Below are 26,670 nucleotides of genomic sequence, written 5' to 3'. Positions count from 1 at the left end.
AAAAATTTAAAAATTACGTAAGAATAAAGAAAGAAATTTATAAGAAATTAAAGGGAGGGCAGGAACATCTCTGAAATAGGTTTAATTAACTATCTAGGAATGTTAAGAAAAATGGAAGGAAGGCAAAGAGGGACTACGAAATCAGGAGAGCAAGAGAATCCATGACAAATCCCAAGGGATTTTTCCAAGTATATAGAACAAAGGTCGAGGACAAAGTGGGCCTTTAAAATCAGAGAGAGTGGAAATGATCGATGATAGTGAGAAAATAAGCAAGCATTAAACAGCTACTTCTTATCAGTTTTCACAGAAGAAATCCACGAGGAAATGCCAGAGGTGGAACTGATATTTAGGGGAAATGATGAAGAGAACTTAAATAATATCAATATCAGAAAAGAGGATGTTCTTAAGAAGATAAATAAATAAAAGAAGATAAAATCCTCAGGGCTGGATGAAATTTTCCCTCGAGCTTTGAAAGAGTGTAAGGAACATATTAGCGGACCCCTCGTAAATTTATTTACAAAATCATTAGACACGGGAGTCTTGCCAGACTTGTGGAAATAGGCAAATGTACTACCAATATTCCAAAAGGGAGACAGAGCATCAGCGTCATATTACCGGCTCATTAGTTTGACGTCAGTAGTGGGGAAATTTCTTGAATCAATTATAGCAAATAGTATCCGATCGCATTTAGAGAAAAAAAAATATTCGACAACTCTCAACATGTGTTCACAAAGGGAAAATCTTGCCTAACAAATCTGCTGGCGTTTTTTTAGGAAAGTCTTCAAGGTAGTAGATAATGACGAAAATTACGATGTTATTTACTTAGACTGTTTTGGTAATATATATATATATATATATATATATATATATATATATATATATATATATATATATATATATATATATATATATATATATATATATATATATATTATTTCTTGAATTGATAAGTGGCAGGGCTGAAGTAAACACTTCGTTGGTTTTGCTTTATTGTAGAAAAATATAGTTTCACAGGTATTAAGTTCAGTTGAGAGTATATTGTACCTTCTCTGCTCAGGGAAGTGTCTTAGTGCACTTGTATAAGAGAACAATTAAGTGAGGTATTCACTGGGTAACAGGTGATATGATAGTGTCTCTCTCACACCAGGGAGAGAGAGTGGACAAGCAGGTCTTAAAGGAAACGCGTTAGAGTGTTTGTTGCTGAGCTGCGCTGACCCAGCTTGACCTCGCCCGCTCCCCAGAGGAAATGTCAACTCACCAATTGATTCATAGTGATGGATGAATGACTTGGTGAATATATGGGTAATATACATTTGGGTAAATATTTATATAATACAAATGGTGCTGTTACAATACTTTAGCAAAGCGTTTGACAGAGTACCGCATCGGAGGCTTCTGAGAAAAGTTAAGGCTCATAGTATCGAAGGGAAAGTTGTAAATTGGATAAAATAATGGGTCTCCGATAGAACACAGAGGGTCAGCATAGATGGTGTTAAATCTGAGTGGGGCCGTGTAACCAGTGGGGTTCCCCAGGGGTCAGTACTGGGCCCACTCCTGTTCATAACTTACATAAACGATCTAGATATTGGGATCAGCAGTGACATAAGCAAGTTTGCGGATGACACCAAAATACGGCGGCAGATTAATTCAGGGCAAGATGCAAATGCACTACAAGAGGATTTAAATAAACTGCAGGAATGGTCAGAAAAATGGCAATTGAAATTCAACACCAGCAAGTGCAGCGTACTTAATATTGGAATAACAAATGCTGTCAATGTATCCAGCTGTAACAACGCCAACCTAGAGAAGTCGACTTGTGAAGGAGACTTAGGGGTACTTGTAAACCCGGGCCTACAGCCTAGAAAACAGGGCGTTAATGTTCGAAATAAGGCAAACAGAGTATTAGGTTTTATATCTAGAAGTGTAAGTAATAGGAGTGCAGAGGTCATATTGCAACTATATCTTGCGCTAGTCAGGCCGCACCTCGATTATGCTGTTCAGTTCTTGTGCCGTTATTATAGAATGGATATCAATTCACTGGAGTCGGTGCAGCGAAGAATGGCGAAAATAATTCCGGAACTTAGAAACCTTCCATAGCAAGATAGATTAAAGAAACTAAACTTGCATTCCCTAAAAAGACGAAGAGTGCGGGGAGATATGATGACACTATTTAAGTGGGTAAAAGGAATCAATGAAGGAGATAAAGATAAAGTTCTTATAATATCCGAGCAGGATAGGACTCGTAGCAACGGATTTAAGTTGGATAAATTTAGGTTTAGGAGGGAGATAGGAAGGAACTGGTTCACAAATAGGGTGGTAGAAGAGTGGAACAAGCTTAGCAACTTTGTAGTAAGTGCTGGAACGCTGGAAAGTTTTAAAAAGGAGGCTAGATATATTCATGCATGATAGAGAGTGGTAGTAACTCACGACAGGAGCAGCCGTGCACAGGCCAACCGGCCTATTGCAGACTCCTTATTTTCTTATGTTTTTATGTTCTTATGAATCAAAGGATAAGCTTACAAGTATTAACCGATTTGGGAACATTCACAAATCAGCAGACAAACAAGTTACGTTAATCATAATTACAGTGACAATTAAGCAAACAATAACGAGGGTTGGGGTACACCAACCAATACAATAAAAAGAAGATTATATAACGCCACCGTTCTTTTACCAGTATAATGTAACGAAATTGCAAACCTATAACACAATATTATATTCTACACAATATTACATCCTACATAATATTATATTCTACACAATATTACATCCTACACAATATTATATTCTACACAATATTACATCCTATACAATATTTTATCCTACACAATATTGCATCCTACACATTATTACATCCTATACAATATTACATCCTATGTACACACTATTCTATCCTATTCTTCCTCCATTTTCCATGACTCACACACTCTCAACAATATAATGTATACTCAAGTTAATGTCTTTTCTATGTGATGAACTCCTTCCACCGCTTCCACCTTCCTCGGCCACGTCAAACCTGCTTCTTCTTTGTCCACTGTACTATGGTCACCGCATCACATTTTGGCGGGAATCAACATCTAATCAGGCATCAGTTTTCCAGTGGCGCCATGAAACGTCACCTCTAACGTTTCAGCCGGCCTCACACGTTCCATGCCCACGTGGTCTAGCTATGGTTTGTTGTTGTTGCGATAGTTTCTAATTGATCCTTTCAACTCCCGGGACTCAACGTCACGTCGCACCTCCGCCGCTAAGGAAGAATACGACAGAGGAGTATTCAGAGTCGATTTGTACAGCAAGAGATGGTGCAGAGTCTTGACAGGTGCAGGTCCACTCAGCATCTTGTCCTCACATGACCCTGAGCAGTCGGTACACCAATTCCATCAGTAATAATTTTAGCACTTGGCGACGGCAGACGGTAAGTACTGTAGGTCCCAGGAGCGTCCTCGTCCAGCCTAACAGGAGGACCAGTCACGTCACTCCTTTGCTGCTAAGGGAGAATACAACAGAAGAGTATTCTGACAAAATTAAGCACGTGACAAATAATCAGCCAACACATTGTTAACATCTTTTATGTGCCAGATGTCCAGATCGCACCCCTGCAGCAGTAGATTGCACCTGGTCAGTCGCTGGTTTTTATCCCTAAACTTACTGAGAAACTTCAGGGGCCGATCAGTATAAATCACTCTGGGATCAGGGATGGATTGCAGGTACACTCCAAAGTGCCGAAATGATAGTATTAGAGAAAGCAACTTCTCAATGACGGAGTAATTACATTGGGCCGAGTTAAACTTCCGGCTAAAATAACACACCGGGTGCAGAATGCTTGTCTCGTCTTCCTGGAGCAACACAGCTCCGGCTCCGACATTACTAGCGTCTACAGTTATAGTGAAGGGTTTCTCAAAGTTAGGATCACGTAGGACAGGATAGGTAGAAAGAATGTCTTTGGTTGCTTTAAATGAGTCCTCGCACTCACTAGAGTAGATTCTACCATCTGACCCACACACTGGCATGCGGATGGGAGGGCAATGTGCGGGGCACTCTGTTCCAGGAACAAGACACCTCTTGCTTCAGCCGTAAGGACAACAGCTGAGGATTCCTCCACAGTCTTCATCCGTGTTGCAGTCTGCTGTAGTAACTACACAGGGAGTGACCATTCCTGTCGTATCAGGACACGTTTTGTCGTTCCCACTCGTGCATTCCTTACCACAGCCAGACATAAGGCAGCACTGCATTCCCGACTTCCATTCCGATTTGCTTTGGCACTGGTCAAAGTACCTTACACAGACACGTCCAAAGTTGGCTGGGTCTGGACAGGTGGAATTTAGGCATCCCAGACCAGGCAGCACTGTCCATCCTCGAAGAGTTTACATCCAGAGTGGGGCCGATTTCCTGCCGAGCAAGTTGTAGTAGTGTTATGGATGCTGCCGTCTGGTAGGCACGAGTGTTGTACAAGGATCGTCTGGTTCTTGCCAAGTGTCTCCTACATCGTGCCTTACTCCAGACGCGTCCACACAAAACCTCACACAACTTACTCTACAGAGGACTGGGCAGCAGTCTCCATCCTTCAGTATCGGGGAACAGTTGGGGTGAGGGAGGTCACATTCATCTGGCAATAACCGTATTACATTTTCTGGCCATAGTAGACGTACACAGGGGTCTACTGGGTCGGTTCACCCTTCTCCGAAATTATGCTCTTCATCAACAACACAACTTGGACATTTCCTGTTTGGTCAACTCTTGTAGACGTTGATTTGCCGACAGTGTGAACTGGGAGAAAAAGCAAGACAAACAATTTGTTCTTTCATGATGGTGCTTTTAATACAGCGACATATCTCACAGGGGTTAAATGGGTTAATCCATGTGGAACCTTCAACATGGTTGTCTCCTTTGTCATCTGTACAGGACGGCCAACTCAACACAGGACAACATTCCCCGTATTTGGTCAGGACACAGTTTGGTTGTGGTGGAGGGGTGGGTCTCCATGCTAATGGATGCCTCAGTATGTTCCCCTGGCTGCAGGTAAAAGTCATACAGGGGTTTTCAGGGTCGGACCACTGGGACCCCTCTTCATGGGTTTCTCCATCCTCTACACAGGACGAGCACTGCCAAATCCAGCAGCACTGTCCATCTGAAACGAGTGTAATGATTGTTTGTCAGACCACAGCTTACATCCCACAGAAAGACAACACACATAACAGTAAGTATATGAGCAGGTGTACACCCACGTAAGTTGACACACCCTACAGTGACATTGAAACCTGACCCAGGAGAAGACACGGCCAATAGGTACAGTCACTATCACAATCCAAAGTTTCGACACCCCCCTGGCTGGGTGTTCGCCGAGGCCCGGGTTGAGGTAGGCTGGGTGATCGAACGCAGACATTCCACCACCAGAACACTCCGAGACTTACAGCACAAGATCATGGAAGGAAATGTTTACGAATTTTGACATGACATGCACCTGCATAATTTTTTTAATTCATAACATGATTAGGACGTCATAGATATTTATCATTCAAGTGAAGAAAAAAAATAATCATATCAGTAACTAGTTGTAATATTGGTGACCTCTTTGCTATAACTCTCATAATCCGAGACATTATGAAGTGAAATTTAAAAACTAAACGCAGCAGTAGATAGGAAACAAGGCAAGTGACCAAGAAGTAGTCACTAATGATGAAACACGGCCAGGCATCTACGCTGAGGGTCGAGGTCTTCGGCAAAGTCGCTGCTCCAGACCAGACAAAAATTGTTTAGATGATACCATGATTAATGTGAATTGCAACATTCCAAGCCAAAATACTCCAGTGTAGTTACTGATACAGCATTAAATATTGTAAGCATGACTGTATGAATTCCTAGTATGTGTGAAACCACAATATTCTCAGGGTTATGGTAATATCTGTTCAAGTATAGGCCTCATCTTGTCGACTGACCTATCACTCCCTCTTGGCGAAATTCGGCTGTTGTTGTTGTTGAGATTGTCGGACCGTAGTCCGACACGGGCCTTTGCCTATAGGCGGCCCGTTTGGTGGTTCCGGCTGGAGCTCCAGGAGCAGCCAGACCGGATTGGGATTGGAGGTGGTCCCACCTGCAGATTGGAAGGATACTGCAGGTTGCAAGTGTGAGCGGACCCCCGATCAGTGGACGCTTACCACCAACCCCCACTCTTGGACGTGGTCAGTTTCGGAGTGGCGCGCCCCCCGAACTGGGGTCCGCACTTGCTGGGAGAGGATACTTTCTAAGCTATCTGGGTGGTGGGTATCGTGTGATGACCCGGAGTAGGTGGTGAATGTGGTCTGTTTGGGCCTTTCGGGTTAGAGTGGCCGCTGGTGTTGTGTGTGTTTCTTGGGAGATTTGAGTTCTGTTTCGGAGGCTTTGTGTGACCTCGCAGTCGAGGAGATAGTGTTCAAGTGGGTTGGCTGCTGGCTCCTGACAGTAGGTGCATTCCATGGCGTCATTTCCGATCATCTGCCAGGAGCACTTGTACCCTAGTCGTAGTCGATGAAGGCTGACTTGGGTTTGTCTTGGAGTTTTCTTGTCAGCGAAAGGTGGTTCCCCTTTTGTAGCCGCCAGGTACCATTTGGCTGATTGGGAACCAGCGTTGAATGCGTGAAGGAAGCTCTTTTTGATGTGGAGCTTGCTTGTCTTTCTGAGGTGATTCTTGATCTGTTGCACGCTTGCTGGAACTTGGATGTGTACGCTACTAGAACGTGTAGCTGCCTTGGCTGCTTCGTCTGCCACGTCGTTTCCTCCGATCCCTACATGACTGGGAATCCAGTGTAAGACGACTGGGCGGTTTTGGCTTTGGAATTCCTGTAGCTGTGCGAGGATCGAGGTAATGATGTCGACGTTGTCTCTTGGTTGACTGTGTTGCAGCGCCTGCATGGCCGATTTCGAGTCCGTGTGAATTATGATGGACTTGTTGTGTTGTGTTGCAGCGTGTTGTAGGGCCTTTGAGATTGCTACCAGTTCTGTTTGTACTGTGGAGCAGTCATTGGAAAGTCTCCATCGGAGGGTCTGACGTTGGGTGTAGAAGGCCGCTCCGGATCTATGATGTTTTGGGTCCATCGAGCCGTCCGTGAAGTATGATGCTGCATCAGCCGGTGTCTCGGTGGCTATGGCTTCGAGAGTTATTTTTTTGAGGTCCTCCTTCTGGAGGTTGGCTTTACTATCGCCTAGGTCGGTAATTTTGAATGTGGCTGGTGGAGGGTTCCATGGTGGAGGAACAACGTAACCATTGTCTTGTGTGTCTTGGTTGTTCTTGACGAGTGTTTCTGATTGCAGGTGTCGGATGACCTCGCTTGCCTCGTGCGACCAGGTGGCCCCTCGCACTCTGTGGTCGAGGTGGAGGGAGGCACTGATTCGAATTTTGGCAACTGTGGGCTTATCTGATCTACAGATTTTGGCGAGGAGACCGGCTGTCACCTGCTTGACTCGTACTGCCAGGGGTGGTAGTTCGGTTTCCACTTGCAAATTGCAAATTCTGGTCCACATGGGTGCTCCGAGCATGAACCTGAGAGCATTATTTTGGATGACTTCTAGCTTGGCTATTTGGTCTTCTCTCAGTCCAATGAGTGCTGGAGCACTGTAATCTACCAGCGATCTGATGGCGGCCGTGTAGTAGGCTTTGAGCACATGAAGGTTTGCTCCTGCGGTTGTGCTGGTGAGCGACCTCATTATATTGTGTCTGCTCTTCGTCCTGTGCCTGAGATACTCGAGTTGCGGCTTGAAGGTGAGTTTCTGGTCAAACCAGATTCCAAGACACTGGTGGGTGTTGGTCCAGACTACCGGCGTGTTTTGTATGGAGAGCATCTTGTCTGGTGTGTCTGTGCAGATGGCCATCGCTTTCGACTTGGCTGGATTTATCTTGAGTCCAAGTCTGTTGCACTCCTCTTCTATAAGTTGGAGTGCGTGTTGCGTGTTGGCTAGTCTGTTTGATCCTCTTACTATAAGCTGTAAGTCGTCTGCATAGCATAGGAGCTTGGCTGTTTGTCTGAAAGGAAGTTTGACTAGATTTTCCATCAGGACATTGAACAGCATTGGACTGAGGATGCCTCCTTGTGGGGTTCCGTTTTCATGGACCCTGTAGCTTGAGGTTGCTCCCTGAAAGCGTACTCTTGCTTCTCTCTGTGTGAGGTAGTTCTGGATCCACCCCAGCAACCTTCCTTTGACGCCTTTTTCAGCGAGCGTCGTTGTAATGACCAGTGGATTTGCTAGTTCGAAGGCCTTCTCAAGGTCGAGGAAGACCACCAGAGCTGGTTTGTAGTCCACTGTGCTGAGTATCTCGGCGATGTTGTTGCCTGTGCCGGTGTTCTCGGTGTAAGCAAAGATGAGAGGGTGTGGGCTGCCTACTTTCCACTTGAGTCGGTTGAGAGCCATTCTTTCTCCCGTCTTCGCTATGCAGCTGAGAAGGGAGATGGGCCTCGGTTTGTCTGGTTCTCTGGGCTTCGGAATGGGCTGTATATCTGCCTTCTTCCATTCCGGTGGGAGTCTTTGTGCTGTCCACGAAGCATTGATGACTTGTAGCAGAGCCTCGTGTCCGGCTGTACCGGCATGGGAAAGCATGGAGTAGGTTATCCTGTCGGCCCCTGGTGCTGTGTCCTTGCTTCGTTTTAGCGACTTCTGGAGTTCTTGCTGGTTGAAAGGTCTGTCAGTGTCATCTTCACTGTTGCAGGCCTCTTCGATCATCTGGAGTCTGACCTGTCGCAGACGCCGTTGTGTCTCCTCCGCCTGTCTCGGGAGGTTTTTCGTTGCTGCTCGGTCAGAGAACAGTTTTGCAAGTCTCTCGGCTTCCTCTTCTGGGTTGGGATGGGTTGGTGGTGGTGGTGTTGCCTTCCCAGATGCCCTTCGGATCTGGGCCCACATCTTGCCAAGGGAGGTGTGCTCGTTCAGTTCGGAGCACCACTTGAGCCAGCTTACGTTTTTTATTTCTTCCTTCTCTTCCCTGGTATCCTTAACTATGACTTGCAGGAGATGTCTGTTTGTTTCCGTGGGATGTCTCCTGTAGTTTCTTCGGGCCATGTTCACTCTGTGGTTGAGTTCTTTCACCCTGGGACAGTAGTACCAGTAATCATTGTACTGTCTTGATGTGGGTTTTGTTTTTGGGATAGCCTCTTCTGCCGCTTGGTGAAACGCCTCGACCAATTGGTGGTGGAGGGTTGTCTCATCCACGGGTGCTGCGCCGGCCGGCTGTGATTTTTCGCGCCACTTAGCCAGGTGTTTCTTAAAGAGTCCCCAGTCTGCCTTTTGGGTATTGTATCTCCATCTCGGGGGGGGTGGAGTGGGGAGTTTGTTCACCTTCAGCGTTGTTAGGGTGGCGAAGTGGTCGCTGGTCAGCGTGGGGTGTATCTGCCAGGAGGCCGAAGGCTGTAGTGCACTGGAGACGAAGGTTAGATCTAGCCTTCCTCCCCTAGTGTGGGTGGGCTCTACGGTGTTCAGGAGGCAGATCTCGGGTGTATCTTGAAAGGTGGTGTATAGGTGTAGGCCGTCTTCATTTGTGGGGCTTACCGAGCTTAGGAAGGGATGATGTGCGTTGAAATCCCCTCCTATGAGTGTGGCGTGGTCAGCGGCTGAAGCGAATAATTGAGTCACCTCCAGTGAGCCCCTTGGGTTCTTGTAGATGTTGTGAACAGTTAATTCCCGTTCTTGAAGGGTTACTTTGACGGCCTGTGTCTCGATGTTTTCCCCACATGGAAATTGCTGTGTGACATCGGCGGAGGGTATGCTTGACTTGACCAAGATCATACATCCTCTTGTTGACGCCTGCGTGAAATGCCTCCTGTATGTCTTGTAACCACTGAATTTGAAACAGTGGTGTTCTTGTAGAAGTGTTTCTTGTAGCAGTATGATGTCAAGCTTGTCCTTGGCTGCTGCTTCTTGTAGGTGTTTCTTGTTTTTAGTGCCCTGAGCATTCCATGTTAGGATGTTCAGGGTGCTGATGTTTTCCACCACTGTTTCATCGGGGACTTCTGGTGGTCCTCGATGGAGATGTCCAAGTTCGATTCCAACTGGATCAGGTTCATATCTTCGTGTTCTGTGGTTTTTGCCTTCTGGGCCGTGGTTCGGTTCAGGGGGGTTGAAACGTCCAATTTCTTTCTGGGAGCTGTCGGTATCTTGGTTTCTCTGGTGGCCTTCTTCGGTGTAGAGTGTATCTCGGCTGTCACTCGTGTGAGGACCGGCGTGGCTTCCTCCACTGAGGTGGCTGGAGCTGTGGCGACTTGCCCGAGGACGCTCCCCATGAGTATTTGGAGCTGTGTGGGTTGGATCTAGTGGCCCAGTAGTCCGGCTAGGCTCTCCGCGAAGGTTGTCAGTATCTTGGCTAGGTCTGATATGTGTATCATTCCTTCTGGTGCCTTGGTGTGTGCTTCTTTTGTCTTTTTCGTGGTTGTCGTTGTCTGCTGCTTGGGTGGCTGAGGTGTGGCCGTAGTGAGGCCAGGAAACTGGGCTGCACTTTGGGTGTTGACCGGCTGAGGAGGTTGGCTTTGTTGTTTTGGCCTTTGGGTTCCCCACACGAAGGTACTTGGTGGGGCTGGTGTGTAGGCGGTGGGGGCCGGTCTTGCTGCTGGTCGGTTTGCCTGGACCCTCTTTGTTCTCTCGGAGCATCCAGGATTCCAGGCGTGGTGTTTGCCCCCGCAGTTGGCACACTTGGGGGCAATTTTTTCCCCATTTTTTAACTTGGTGAGGCAGGAGTGTGTGCCGTGCTTCTGTGCGCAGACTGCGCAGATTTCCTTGTACGTGCACCTTGTCTGATGGTGCCCGTATTTCTGGCATCTGAAGCACCGCAGGGGCTCTGGGACGAAGGGCCTCACTTCGTAGATCCCCCAGGTTTTGAGGTCTATGGTGCTGGGGGGTGAGCCGTAGTGCGTTATGAGCACTTGTTTTGTGGTGGCCGTCTTGTCGGACAGGGGAGAGCATCTCTCGGCTTTTAAGATCTTCGGGTGGTTCTCCAGGGGTTCGAGAGGTAGTTCCTTTGGGTACCGGAGGACTACCGACTTCATCAGTTTCTGGGCGGGGTCTAGCTTGGTTGATGCAACGGTGGTGGTGTTTTGCAGGTAAGTGTCGAGGGTGGTGGCGGAGTCCTTGTCTTTGGGGTGAATAATCATCTCCCCCTTTAGGTTGGGCCGCACTGAGAACTTGGCCAGTGGATTTTGCTTTTCTATCTCTGTGATGGCGGCATATGAGGTTTTTGTGTCCGTTTTCGTGATCCGGAATTTTGGCAGTGTCGTTGGAGGTGAGCTGGTGGTGGTGATGGGTGCCTTTTGGGCTGCTTGACGGCATTCGTTTCCCGAAAAGGCACGTCGGCGTTTTTTATTTTCTACCTTCGTCCAGTTGTCGTCCTCAGTGGCGGTAGTAGTGGTGGTGGAGTTGTTGGAGGTGGTGGCAGTGTTCCTGCTTTTCAGGGCTTCATTGAAGGCGCGTAACTGGTCCGCTTTCTCTGTGCGGAGCCTGTCGTAGTTCGGGTCGTCAGGTTGGCGGTTCAGGCGGGGGTCGCGGTTAGGAGGGCGTACGCGCTCCATAACCGTTTTTTTTTTTTAATCCTACCTATTCCGGTTGAGTAAGTAGCAGAGGAATTTCAGCACTCCCCACTGGCTGGTGGTCGTAGAGTGGTTCCTGAGCTTCTCTCCCGGAGCCCCGTTGGGGAAGCCTACTTCCTAGTGTATGTGACTGCTCACTTATAGACGTGAGCTAAGTGTGCCTATTTGGGAAGGATAAGGATTGCTACCCTCTTTCCAGGTGGACCCGCACGATCACGGTTTTCCTGGAAAGACTCGGCTGGGATGGGTTTTGCTCCAACCCCCTTTCGTATTCACAATCTCCTGGGAGGGAGGTGAACAGTTACAGGGGGGACCGCAGGACGAATACACTTTTTGAGGGTGCAGGTCCCTAGGCCAGAGCGAAAAAGGAAAAATAGCAGTAGAAGGAAAAGAGCTCAAACCACGTCGGGAATATCGCGCTATAACTGCTCTCTAGCTGGAGTGTGGGTCACTCACACCACCAGTGGGGAGGGCAAGCTAAGGCTCGATAAACCGAGAACGCTCGTGAGTTTTTGTCGACGATGTCAGTCGTGGATGGTCCGGTCCGGGAAGATGGCCAACAATGGCGCAAGAGAGAGGGCGGTCTTCACAGTTCCGGGTCCAGCAGGAGGTCTTGTTGAGAGGTCTTCTTAGTTCAGGAGCGATGTGTGAAGTGGAAATTCGGCCGCCGGCCACCCTTTATATATGCTGCCCTGATGATTCATGTGTAATACGAGGACTCGCATCTAGTGGTTCCAAGCCAGTGTTTTGGGACAGGGTAAAGTTTTTCATGCTCCAGTCTTAACATGTTATTGTTATGTGTCGCAACAATGTTATGAATGCATTTGTTATGCAAGTTCATGCCATGTCAAAGTTCGTAATGAGTTCCTTCCCGTGCTCGCTATGAGTCTCGGAGTGTTGTGGTGGTGGAATGTGAACCTCACCATCGTAGAGCCTCGTTACCACATTGCTGAACTAGTCTGCGTCCGATCACCCAGCCTTACCTCAACCCGGGCCTCTGCGAACACCCAGCCAGGGGGGTGTCGAAACTTTGGATTGTGACTCTACCTGAGTTAACTCGGCGTCATGACCGTGTTACTCAAGAAACTACACCTGGACAAGCTGTTCAGACCTGACCCAAGAGAGGTCAGTCTCATTGACCCAGAGTTCTCAACGCCAGGTGATTAGCTTAACCCAGCGACATGATAGTGTTAAAAAAACCATACCCAGCCAAGACACACCCGGGTGGTAATAAATAGGAAGCATTACCGACCGGCGACATGACCACGCACCTGGACAAACACAGCCGTCCAGATCTAACCAGTTTAGTGTTAATTTGGGTAAGTCATCTGCCGGCTCTCCTAATATAAAGGCCCTGCAACTCATTCCACGGGCATTGACTGCTGGACCCGGAGCTGTGAAGACTTGCCTTTTTTTTCTGCTGCGTGGTTGATCAGTCTGCAACTTCGTTGTGATTGGACACTCAATCCTAGTGATTGACCTTACCCATCATAGCGACTGTGCAATTACCAGTCTTAGATTGCACGAGAAACAATCAAGACTGGAAATCATATATTTGGCTCCCCAAAATTTAGACTACTCCCCGTGCGTCTACGTCCAGTATTGGCCAATCACCGGTGCCCCACGGTGGCGTGATACATGCACGTTTACTGCGGTGCCCTGATTGGCTGACCGAACGTGGCGTGGTAGGGAGACTATCCCTACTCTCTAAGTCCTCTTCTTTTTCTTCCTTCATCCCCGCCATGCACTCCGTTCCTTCCCCTTGTCCGGGGGTCACCGGTAGGTGGCAACATAAATAGACATAACTTATAGACACAAGTAACCTGGGTGCGGAACCCTACGAGCCCGATGGCCCGTCCAGGAGGGGGGGGGGGTTACTGCTCCCACGCAGGAACCCTGTGTCATAGGCAGGAGTGTGATGTAAACAGGGAAGATGACCACAAGCATTAGGATTAAACGTAGAGGAAAAGTGGCAGAAATCATCTATAACAAATTACAAGTCCCATTAACAAGAATATTCAGTACCAACGAAGGTTTCAAAGTTATCTGCAAAGATGATGTATTCTCGTATTTGTTTCATTATGTAAACTTTGTAAAATGTATTTTTATTTTGTATACAGTTATGAAAGACTGTAAGAAGCAGGTGTGAAGTATAAAAAGAATTAGAAATTATATTTTGATGAAACAAGAAAGTATTGGAACATTGTTTTGGTTTTAGCGGCACTCTCGGTAGCTAGGTTGAATAGGATAGGAAAGTCAAGCTTTTGTGGTGCACATTTATCTATTATTATCTGGGCAATCATGGATAATTAAGGTGTTAACTAAAGTGTAATATGTTCATATAGTCTAAAGAGTATTGTAGTAGTGAGAGATCATTGTGTTTGGTGGAGATAACATTATTCTGAGTGAATTGATTTGTGGCCTTTTGTATGCACATGGGTGGAGAGCACATATATATTATATTTTGTTGTTATAAATATTTTGTTGTCATTTTAAGGCTGTGTTTTGATTAGAATAGTTTTGATGGGAACAGTGGTATTGAAATAAACACCTGTCAGCTATCTAGAGGTTGTTAGCCAGAAATAAGGTAAGGGTCTGTGTTTAACATTTAACCTCTCTGTTAATAGAAGCTGTCATTTCAGAGTCTCCTCTGATATATTGGGCCTATGGGCTGACTATACAACCTCTAGTGAGTCCTAGAAGAGGGTGTGGAGGTTGTCACATGGGGGCCTGTGTCCGGGAGTGGATAGAGTCAAGTACAGTATACTGATTGTCCCAGTGTAACCAAGCTGTACAGAAGAGTTTAAAGGTTAGTTTCTGTGCTCTCGTGTGGTGCGCTGGTGAAGATTTCTGTAAACAAGAAAGTGTTAATACCTGTATAAATATTGTGAGGTTAGGTGATTAGTGTGAAAAAAATGGAAACATGGCAGGAAATGTTGATAAATTTTAGGAAACCAGTGATGTTCACTTTTTGTACCAGTGTAATGAGGAGGAACTAATTGAGGTGGCATCTATGTATGAAATTTCTTTGAGGTCATATATCAAAAGTGATATGCAGAGAGAGTTAATTGATGAATTGGTGTCTTTGTCAATATTGGAGGAAGTTGAAGGTGTTGGTAATTTTAGTGGTGGTTATAAACAGATAAGTGAACAAGTGGCAATGGAAAAGTTAAAATTTGAAGTTGAATTTAAGAAAATGCAATTACAGGCAGAAAGGGGGAAGATACAGGCAGAGCTCAGATTCTCAACTGGCTCAGCCATGTTAATAATGTTATTATTATCCACCCTGTATCTGTGTTTTTCTGGCTAAATAAACTATTTCAATTCAATTTCAATTCAATTCGATAAAGAGGTAGAACTCAGGAAATTAGAAGTACAGGAAAGGACAGGTATAAGGAGAAGAAATGGAGATAAAGATAATAGAGTATGTTATTTACCTGAGTTTGTGGAAGAAGAAACTGAGGACTTCTTTATTCAGTTTGAAAAAGTTGCAACTATTAAAGAATGGGACAAAAGTGACTGGGCAATATTGGTGCAAAGTAAATTTAAGGGTAAGGCCAGAGAGGCATATGCGTGTCTGCGTATGTCAGAGTCTGTGGATTATGTAACTGTTAAAGAGGCAATGTTGAAGACGGTGGAAATGGAGAAGGTTTAGTGACATTAAGAAAATGAGTAGACGAACTCATCTTGAAGTGGCTAGAGAATTTGGGATGAGATTTGATAAATGGTGTAAGTCTGAGGAAGTAAAGACTGTGGATGACATAAGACAGTTAGTCCTCTGGGAACATTTTAAAAGTTTTGTGCACCCTGAGATTAAGTATGAAATACTGTAAGTAAGAATAGAGTGAAGAATTTGATGAATGCGGTTAGGTTGGCTGACCAGTTAACAGTGGCACACAAAATGTATAAGGAGGAGGTGTCACATAAACAAGGTGGAGTAAGGCATAATAGAAGCCAGAATTATGACAGAAATCATAGGTATCAGAACTATTCAAATGTTAAGCTGCCTAGTCCAAATTATTCTAAAGGAGGTCCACCTAACCAGGTGTCGCAAAATACTGTAGGGAATAGATCACAAGGACAAACACAATATAAACACCCAAGACCTCAGTCCAATTATAACTCTTATGTTAGTATACAGGAGAGACCACCAATAAAATGTTTTGCATGTGGAGAAAATGTCCATGCTAAATATCAGTGTCAGAGTGGCCCAAAGTCTGCGGCATTAACTGTTGCGGGAAGGCCGCGGAATATTTGTAATGTAAGAGATAACAAGTACAGTGTAAGTAAACCAAAATCTGTGAATTTTGAGTCATTTATTACTGAAGGAAAGGTTGGGATTAAAGGTAGTCCTGAGAAGAAAATTATAATATTGAGAGATACTGTATTGTATTAGAGTGGACAGATGAGTCTTACTCTGGTGAAGAAGATGAATTTAAGAGGATTGGGGTCAGGGATGACTGTCCCATTACATAATGTAAATCTTGAGATTGATTTGTGAGTGGCATTGTAAAAGTTGGGGTAAGTGTTGAACTTCCCGTACCTGGAGCATAGATGTTATTGGGTAATGATTTGACTGGCGACAAGGTGGTCCCAGAGCCTATTATGTGTGAAAATCAGTTTGTTGAAGAGGATACTGTAGAGGTGAACCATGTTGTGAAAAATGAAGAAGTGTTGGATGATTCAAAGAAGTGTAAATCTGATGGTGATATACAGTATAATGAAATTGTGTACCCAGCTTGTGTTGTGACCAGCGCAATGTCAAAGAGAAGAGAAGAGTTTGATGATGATTAGGGAATAGGTGATATATTTGGTAAAGAGGATGTTATGACCACAGATAATGCAGTAGAGTTGGAAAATAATAAGGAGTATACTGTAGAAGCAAAAATTGATGTACTTCCAGATTGTGTTGTGGACAAGGAGGAATTAGTAAGGTTACATAACAGTGACGAGAGTTCGAGGGAATGTTGGAGTGAAGCTAAGAGAAATGGGGGTGAGAGTGATGTATCAATTGAATTTTGTGTACAAAGTGGTGAGTCAATGAGAAAGTGGAGGCCTGCTGATGTTCCAGCATAGGATCATTGAGAGGTTAGGAAGCAGATTGTTATTCCAAAAGAATATAGGGAACATGTTATTGTTTTATCCCATGATTCTTGTTTGTCTGGACATTTGAGAGTCAGGAAGACAACTGACAGGCTACTAAATTATTTTTATTGGCCTAATATAAAGAAAAATGTGTCTGAGTACTGTATCACTTGTGAGATATGTCAGAAAGTGGGCAAGCCCAACCAGATTATACAACCGGCACCACTGAAGCCAATTCCTGCATTTTGTAAACCTTTCAGCAGAATTGAAATTGATTGGTAGGGCCCTTGCCTAAAATATGGAAGGGAAATAATTACCTGTTGACAAAAATGTGAGTGTCTACCAGATTTCCAGAAGCTGTTCCATTACGTAGCATACATTCTAAAAACAATATAAGAGAGTTAGTGAGATATTTCTCCTGGGTAGGCCTGCCTGAAATTATTCAGAGAGACCAGGGAAGTAATTTCACGTCAGGAATGTTTAAAAAAAATATTAAAGGGATTAGATATAACGCAAAATTTGTCAAATGCTTTATCACCCGCAAAGCCAAGGAGTTGTGGAGAGGTTCCACCAGACTTTAAAAAATACTTTAAGAATCTATTGTGAGGAATTGTCTGTAGATTGGGATGAAGGTGTGCCTTTATCGTTGTTTGCCATTAGAGATGTTGTACAGGAGTCTACAGGTTTTAGCCCATTTGAGTTGGTATATGGACATGAAGTGAGAGTCCACTAAGTATGCTGAAGGAGAAGTGGATTGGGAAAAGTGATTCTCATGGGTTATTGAAGTATGTATCAGATTTCATAAAGAGATTGTTTAGGGCTAGAGAGATTGCTGCAGAAAATTTGAAAGAGAGTCAGGAAGATATGAAAAGGTGGTATGACAAGAGACCAAGTGTTGGTATTATTGCCACAAGCAGGATATCCATTGAAAGTCAGATTTTGTGGTACCTGGGTGATTGAAAAAAGAGTGGGGGAATTTAACTATATTGTAAATACTCCAGGAAGACGCAAGTCAAACCAATTGTGTTATGTAAACATGATAAAACCATATTATAATAGAAACTCTACAGAAAATGATGTGAACAACTAGGTGAATTGTCTATGTGTCATGTCTGATGATGAAAAGATGATAGATGAAAATGAAGATATGAAGTTGGGAAGATGTGAGAATACACTGTTAAATAATTCAGGTATGTTGAATAATTTAGAAAAGAAACTTGATCATTTAGGAACTGAGAAGAGAAATCAAATCATTCAAATTGTACATGAGTTAAGGCCTTTGTGTTCTGATGTTCCTTGGAGAACTGAGGTATTACAGCATGATGTTGAGGATGAAAATATAACACCCATTAAGCAACACCCATATAGAGTGAATCCTAAGATGAGAGAGATAATGAGAACAGAAGTACAGTTTATTCTTGATAATGATATGATTGAAAGAAGTAACAGTTCTTGGAGTTCACCGTGTGTATTGGTGACTAAACCTGGTGGTATTTCATATAGATTTTGTACTGATCGACAGAAAAGTAAATAATGTAACCGAAGCTGACTCATATCCAATTCCAAGAGTGGATGATTGTATTGACCAGATAGGAGATGCTAAATTTGTAACTAAGATGGATTTGTTGAAAGGGTATTGGGAAGTACCACTGACTGAAAATGCAAAAGAAATTTCTGCATTTGTGACTATGGGTGGTTTATATCAGTATAAAGTGTTACCCTTGGTATGAAAAACAGCGATAGTACTTTCCAAAGATTAGTTAATGAAGTATTGTATGTTAAAGGTTGTTCTGTGTATATAGATGATATTGTACTGTATTCAAAAACTTGGGAAGAACATTTGTATTTAATCAGAGAAGTACTTAACAAATTGAATCAAGCAAACTTGACTGCAAACCTTGTTAAGAGTGAATTTGCTGAAGCAACTGTAGAATATCTAGGTTATGTTGTTGGTCAGGGAAGTGTCAAACCAATTAATGCTAAGGTGGAAAGTATTGTGAAATTTCTTGTACACTCGGAAACCATAATCTCTAGCCCACCTGGGTCGGTGCTGGAGGTCCTTTCTGGACGGGGGCCCAATCTAACTATCACGAGGCAACACACGCACGAACACACACAGTCATAGTATTACTGTATAGATGATATTATGTATAAATATTGCATATGGCATTTATACTCTGCATTATCTCCATTATATATAAACACGAAGAAAAAATACCATAGGTTGTAGTTACGAAAGTATGAATGGAAATAAACACTTCCTGACCACCCAGTGACTCCACACAACGTTTACAGCACTTGTGTGTGTGTGTGTGCCAAACCACGATGCTTCCCATCATTGGCATAACTATATGAAAAATCTTGTTTAATTTAACTACATATTTCAAAAACCATAAATTACATGTGGATCAGTCACTGCTCATTTGACACACTTATAGTGTAATACTTTGACCATCGCACCTGGGACACATGGAGGCCCACCGTAACTTTCACCGGGCAACATACCCACGAACACACAAGTTATGATATGAACCCTTCCAGGCTTCACTATCATTATCATGTTATGTTCATCATGCTCTGTATCTTGGTGACTAGTCATAGTATCAATACATGACAGTGTTATTAGTATAATATTGTAACTTTTACCCTACAGTTATTGTTGTAAATCATGGACAGGAGGGATACATGAATTGTAATATCAAGTGTATGGTTCGCTCAAAGCCACCCCAAGTCAGACAACGCGTCATACAAAGTTACACTGTGTGTGTGTGTGTTCTGTAACATTAAGCTTCATCCTTAGTAGGTAAGATGTTTCATAACGAGGTTTCTCCCATTCGTCATTGTGAGCGTCGTCCCAGAGCATATTGTTTCCACCAAAAACCATGGTTCATCCCTATTTCCCTTCTTCCATGTAACTATATCCATATGGCTAAGTGCTTGCTTTTCATTTCTTTATTTACCAAAATAATGTGGTTCAGTTACTCGTTATTTAACACATACATGCACTTAAAGCATCAAGATTGTATTGTTGGCATGGCTATTGGTTAACTGAAACCCAAAAAATATTTTTCACATTTATTATGCATAAACATTGTAAACATATCTATAAGATTATTGTAGTATATAACATATATTTAATGTCGAAACAAATGGCGACCGTGACAGGACTCGAACCTGCAATCTTCTGTCGCCATTTGTTACGAGTTGGGGATTTAGAAACTGGTTTAGAATATAGTTAAAAGTCTACCCAGATCCCAACAGGCAACAACAATAAAAAAACTAAACAAACAAAGACAATCGGACTATAAAAGGGAAGACAAAGGATGTGAGTTTCTGTTGTGTATAATAAAGTACAATAAATTCCTTAACAAAATATCCAGCTTTCTATAATTTACCCTTAACCATACTTAACTTAAACATACGCAACATTGGCTTAACAGTATATACACATTTATACAACATACAACAATCTGAAGCAAGTGGAGGTGGGAGGTAATATAGGATTACAATACTCAAGTGCGGTGCTGAAGTGTCTGACGAGTAGGGCTGAGTATTGAAGAAGATGGTAGGTAGTCACTGTGCCGTTGGTTTCCAGGATAGGTAATCTAAGTGTGGTTACTTCCCAGAGTGAACTGAACTCTCCTCGATCCGGAGCTGATGAGGAAGAGTTGGAGGAGGTGACGCAACAGCCAGGATATAGAGAAAGGAAACCCCGAGTGGTGACTAAGACTAGTCATACTCGAGTTTCGTCCCTAGATGGGGCTGCTCTGTAGTGCTGGGTAGTTAGATCATGACACAATAGATGGCGTGGTTCGTAATACAATATATATATATATATATATATATATATATATATATATATATATATATATATATATATATATATATATATATATATATATATATATATATATATATATATATATATATATATATATATATATATATATATATATATATATATATATATATTTGACTCTTCTCAAAAAATGCAAGGATGTTGCCCCATGAGAGTTACCGTGGGCCTCCATGTGCCCAGGTGGGATGGTCAAAGTATTACACTATAAGTGTGTGTCAAATGAGGAGTGACTGATCCACATGTAATTTAAGGTTTTTGAAATATGTAGTTAATTTAAGCACGATTTTTCATATAGTTTCGCGAATGATGGGAAATAAAAGATATAGATGGGGTGTCGTGGAATCATCATGGTCTGGCCACAAGCGCTGTAAACGTTGAGTGGATTCTCTGGGTGGTTTGGAAGTGTTTATTTCCATTCATACTTTCGTAACTACAACCTATGGTAATTTAATTTTTCTTCGTGTTCATATATAATGAAGATAATGCAGAGTATAAAATGTCATATACAATATTTATACATAATATCATCTATACAGCCGTACTATGACTCTGTGTTCGTGCGTGTGTTGCCTCGTGATAGTTAGAGTGGGGCCCCGTCCAGAAAGGACACTGTACTAACCTCTAGCACCTGCCCAGATGGGCTAGAGAATATGATTTCCGAGTATACCTACAAATAGAAGAGAATTATTAAGATTTATGGGTATGAGTGGATATTATCGTAGGTTTTGTACGAACTTTTCAACCCTTGCCTTACCATTAACCAATCTGTTGTCAAAGAAAATATAATTTGTGTGGAGTGTTCATTGTGATGAAGCTTTTAGAAAATTGAAACAATCTTATAAGTGCACCCATACTTTCTACTCCAAATTATGATAAACCATTTAAATTGTATGTAGATGCTAGTGATTATGGAGCTGGTGGAGTTTTACTGCAAGAGAGAGATGATGTTGAGTGCCACTACCTCCTAAGATGTCCCCACACACAACGCTTCCGTGACGCCTGCCGGACCACCACTCCACGACCCCCTGACGGAGACACGATGATCCTCCCCATATTGGCCCGATATTATGTAAATAACATTGATTATGTGTTAAAGGAATATCCTTCCTTCCTTAGGCTTTAGTAAGCCCCTTTATAATATTTATACTGTATATACTTGTCACACTTGCCAGATACTTCTGGTATCATTGTAAAGGGGTACCTAGTGACAGCACTAGGATCCCGCTTCCTCTATCAAGGAATAAACAATTGAAATTAAAATTGAATTGATGTTGAGTATCCTATTTATTATTTTTCAAAGAAATTTCTTTTGTATCAGAAAAAATATATACAATTGAGAAAGAAACATTGGCATTCATTTTAAGTTTGAACCACTTTGATGTTTATTTCAGGGTTTCAGTCATACCGATCCAAGTGTTTACGTATCACAATTCCCTTGTATTTTTGCACAAGATGAAAAATGTAAACCAACGTTTGACAAGGTGGAATCTATTGTTACAATATTATGATTTGATTATTAAACATGTGAAAGGAAAGTTGAATGTCGTGGTTGATGCACTGTCGCGTATTTCAGTTAGTCATGAGTCATCCTGCGGCTGACTCATTCTTCTTTTGGGAGGGGGATGTTACGGTCATCTCACAGCAATGAAAGAAATCTATCATGGATCTTGTTTACCAACACCTGATACACTGTCACACACTATGAGGGGGCCTCTGGCTCTTCAAAAACACAATCTCTGGTTACTGCACAAACGAGAGTTGTACGGACAATGACCTACTTGAAAAAAACAGATCACACAAACGAAAAATTTGCTATATTGAAATTTTCAAAATTCGAGGATATTAACACTTACTGCTGTGCCCTCTTTGTTTACAAATCTATCAATCACGTGTTTGACAATAATTACTTCCAGTTCCGGAATAATCAGAGATCCAACTTAAGGCACCCAGAGCAACTAAGACCACCCCCCATGCGCTCCTGTCAGTCCCAGACCTCCATAAAATATCATGGTGTGAAGGTGTGGAACAACTTACCCCCACACATCCTAGCAAAGACTACGCTCCCTTCCTTTAAATGATCTCTAAAAAAATATCTATTGTCGAAGTATTAATGCTTCTTGTAACACTTACTATATTTACAGTACGTGCTTTTATTGTACCACCAAAACTGTTTTATCGGAAATTATCAAGTAAATAAATAAGTAATTACCATTGCAATAATCATAATTGCCAACTAGACATAATCCTGACAGCTCTGTCCTCTTGTTCAACCTTATTACTGTACAACCCATGTTGTACTGCTACCCCATTATACTTATGTTTTTAAATTCCACTCTAATTTATATGTATATATGTATGTGTATGTTTGTGTATATATATATATATATATATATATATATATATATATATATATATATATATATTTATATATATATATATATATATATATATATATATATATATATATATATATATATATATATATATATATATATATATATAGAAACAAGGAAAAAGAAGTTCCCAAGCGCTTTCGTGTATTCATCTTCAGGGGTGAGCCTCACCTACAGTGATTTACTTGCATATATATATATATATATATATATATATATATATATATATATATATATATATATATATATATATATATATATATATATGTGTGTGTGTGTATATGTGTATGTATGTGTATATGTATGTATATATAAATAAATAAACAAAGTAATAATAATTAAAAAAATAGAAAATTAAAATAATAAATAATAAAATAAATCTATATTGAAGTGATAACCGTGGTAACACTATGAGATGTACTTATTACTACCATGGTATTGTACTAATCCAGATGATACTAAGTGTTACATAATACTTCCTTTAGATAAATTACAGTATATATCAGGTGCCTCAAAGAGAGCTAAGGTTTTCAACTGGCTCAGCCATGTTAATATTGTTATTATTATCCACTCTGTATCTGTGTTTTTCTGGCTAAATAAACTGTTTCAATTCAATTCAATTCAATTCAATTCTCCCATTTCCGTCAATATTTGCTTCAGTTATTCATTGTATTTAGTTTCTGTTGTTTCCCGTTTTTCTTTAGAATCGAAATTCCAAGCTTATGGTAAGGACTTTAAGAAATGTCTTGATTATTTTATATAAGTATGTTTACTAGTATTTGTTTCATTATGTAAACTTTGTAGAATGTATTTTTATTTTTTATACAGTTATGAAAGACTATAAGAAGTACATGTAAAGTATAAAAAGAATTAGAAATTATATGTTGATGAAACAAGAAAGTATTGGAACATTGTTTTGGTTTTGGCGGTCTCTCGGTAGCTAGGTTGAATAGGATAGGAGGGTCAAGCTTGTGTGGTGCATATTTATCTATTATTATCTGGGCAATCATGGATAATTATAGTGTTAACTCAAGTGTAATATGTTCATATAGTCTAAAGAGTATTGTAGTAGCGAGAGACCATTGTGTTTGGTGGAGATAACATTATTCTGAGTAAATTGATTTGTGGCCTTTTGTATGCACATGGGTGGAGAGCACATATTTATTATATTTTGTTGTTAAATATATTTTTTGTATTGTTCAAAGCTGTGTTTTGATTAAACCAGTTTTAATAGGAACAGCGGTATTGAAATAAACACCTGTCAGCTGTCAGGAGTTTGTTAGCCAGAAATAAGGTAAGGGTCTGTGTTTGACATAAGAACATAAGAACACAAGAATGGAGGAAACTGCAGTGGGCCTATTGACCCATACTGGGCAGTTTCATATATACCCAACCCCTATTGCTCATATAAGCATCCAACCTATGTTTGAAGCTATCCAGCGTATTCGGGTTAATGATGATGTTTGGTAACTTGTTCCATTCGTCCACTACTCTGTTTCCAAACCAGTGTTTACCTATTTCACGCCGAAATCTAAATTTGTCTAATTTAAAACCATTGTTGCGAGTTCGCTCCTGGTTGGATAGTTTGAGTACCTTTGTAATGTCCCCTTTGTTTAACCCTGACTTCCATTTATACACCTCTATCATATCTCCCCTCACTCTACGTCTCTCTGGGGAGTGCAAATTAAAATGCTTTAACCTGTCTCTGTATTCAGGGTTCCTAATGCCCGGGATTAGTCTTGTCATTCTCCTTTGGATTCTTTCCAAGGATTCTATATCCATTCTGTAATACGGTGACCAGAACTGAACTGCTTAATCCAGGTGAGGTCTCACAAGCACTAGATATAATTTTAAGATGACCTCGCTAGTCTTGTAACTAACACTCCTTTGTATAAACCAAAGTACTGTATTAGTCTTGTTACTAGCAAAAACACATTGTTTACTTGGCTTAAGATTCCTACTTATCATTACTCCTAAATCTCTCTCGTAGCCAGATTCCACAATGGCATCGTTGTTCATCTGGTAACTGGTTTCCCTGTTTACATCTCCTATACTGAGTACTTTACATTTGTCAACATTGAATTTCCTCTGCCATTTTTCCGACCATTCGAAAAATTTCTTTAGATCTTCCTGTAGTTTTGCAGAGTCCTCGTCAGATTTAATTACACATCCTATTTTAGTGTCATCAGCAAATTTACTTATGTTGCTGTCTATGCCGATATCTATGTCGTTTATGTATATAATAAATAATAATGGTCCAAGTACTTAGCCTTGGGGAACTCCACTAGTGACGTTGCTCCAATGCGATTTAGTGCCGTTTATGCTCACTCACTGTATCCTGTCCCGTAACCACGCCCTAATCCATTTAAGGATATATTATCGATGATGCCATGCATTTCTACCTTTCTAATTAGTCTTTCGTGGGGAACTCTGTCGAAGGCTTTGCTAAAGTCGAGATATACCACATCATAATTGTGCCCCTCGTCCACCTATTCGAAAACTGATGAAAAGAATGTTAATAGATTAGTTAGACATGAACGCCTGCTTGTGAAGCCAAGTTGGGAATCATTGATCAACTTGTGCTTCTCCAGGTGGTTTCGAATAGAGTTTGAAATAATTTATTCTAGTAATTTACCTACTATTGATGTTAGACTGATTGGGTGGTAGTTAGAGGATAGTGATCTATCCCCCTTCTTGAAAATCGGTATTACATTCGCTATCCTCCAGGATTCTGGTACAACACCTGTTGTTAATGACATGTTAAACAACTTTGCTAAGGGCATACTAAGCTCTTCCTTACATTCCTTTAATACTCTGGCAAATATCTCATCAGGACCACATGACTCATTCGGCTTCAGTTTGTCTATTTGCTTATTAACATAATTACTAGTCACTACTATCTAGCTTAATTTGTTTTCTTCACTATCTCTGAATAGAGTCGGTGCCTCAGATATCATGTTTAAATTTTCGATGGTGAAAACTGTTGAAAAATATTTATTCAGATTATTGCTAAATTTCCCCGTCGTAATCAGTTAGCTCGCCTGTATCTGAACGTATTGGTCCAACCTTATCTCGTGTTTTAGTTTGATACATTTGGTAGAATCCTTTGGGGTTTCTTTTCGCCTCCCTTGCTATCTTCAGTTCATAATTCCTCTTCGCTTTTCTTATCTCAGCCTTACCCCTACCGGCCAATACCTTATAATATTATAATACTCCCAGAGGTAAATTTCGCCACGATTTATCCTTCTACCTTTGGCCAATAATGTTCTTTAAATAATTATTTATCTATTTAGGGTCATTGTTATCTGATCTGAGTTTTTTGTATGGTATGTTCTGCCTTTGTGCATTGAGTAACTCATTATTTAAATTGTCGTGGAACTCGGCAATCTCAGATCTCGTTATCAGGTCTGTGTCATCTGTCAGGTTCACACCCAAGCGCGACACCCCCTCTCTCAGCTACCTCTTTAAACTATCAAAGTCTGCCCTTTTGAAATCTAGGACTTTAATGGAATTCCCTTTACGTCTAACCTGAAAATCTAACTGGAATCTAATTTCTTTGTGATCGCTGTTTGGAAGTTCGTTCCCTACGTCGTCATTGCTAATGAGGTTATCTCTGTTCAACAGAACTAAATCGATTATATTATTACCCCCGGTGGGTTCGGTTATATGTTGACTTAGGAAACAGTCCTGGATCGTTTCGAGGAAATCCTCTGATACTGAGTTACCCGTAAGGTCAGTCCAATCTATTTGGCCAGGGTTAAAATCGCCTACTATACAGACTTTTTGTGTATGGAAG

This window comes from Homarus americanus, unplaced genomic scaffold (genome assembly GCF_018991925.1).
Source record: "Homarus americanus isolate GMGI-L3 unplaced genomic scaffold, GMGI_Hamer_2.0 scaffold32583, whole genome shotgun sequence".
NCBI lineage: Eukaryota > Metazoa > Arthropoda > Malacostraca > Decapoda > Nephropidae > Homarus > Homarus americanus.
This window is presented reverse-complemented; position numbering follows the sequence as displayed.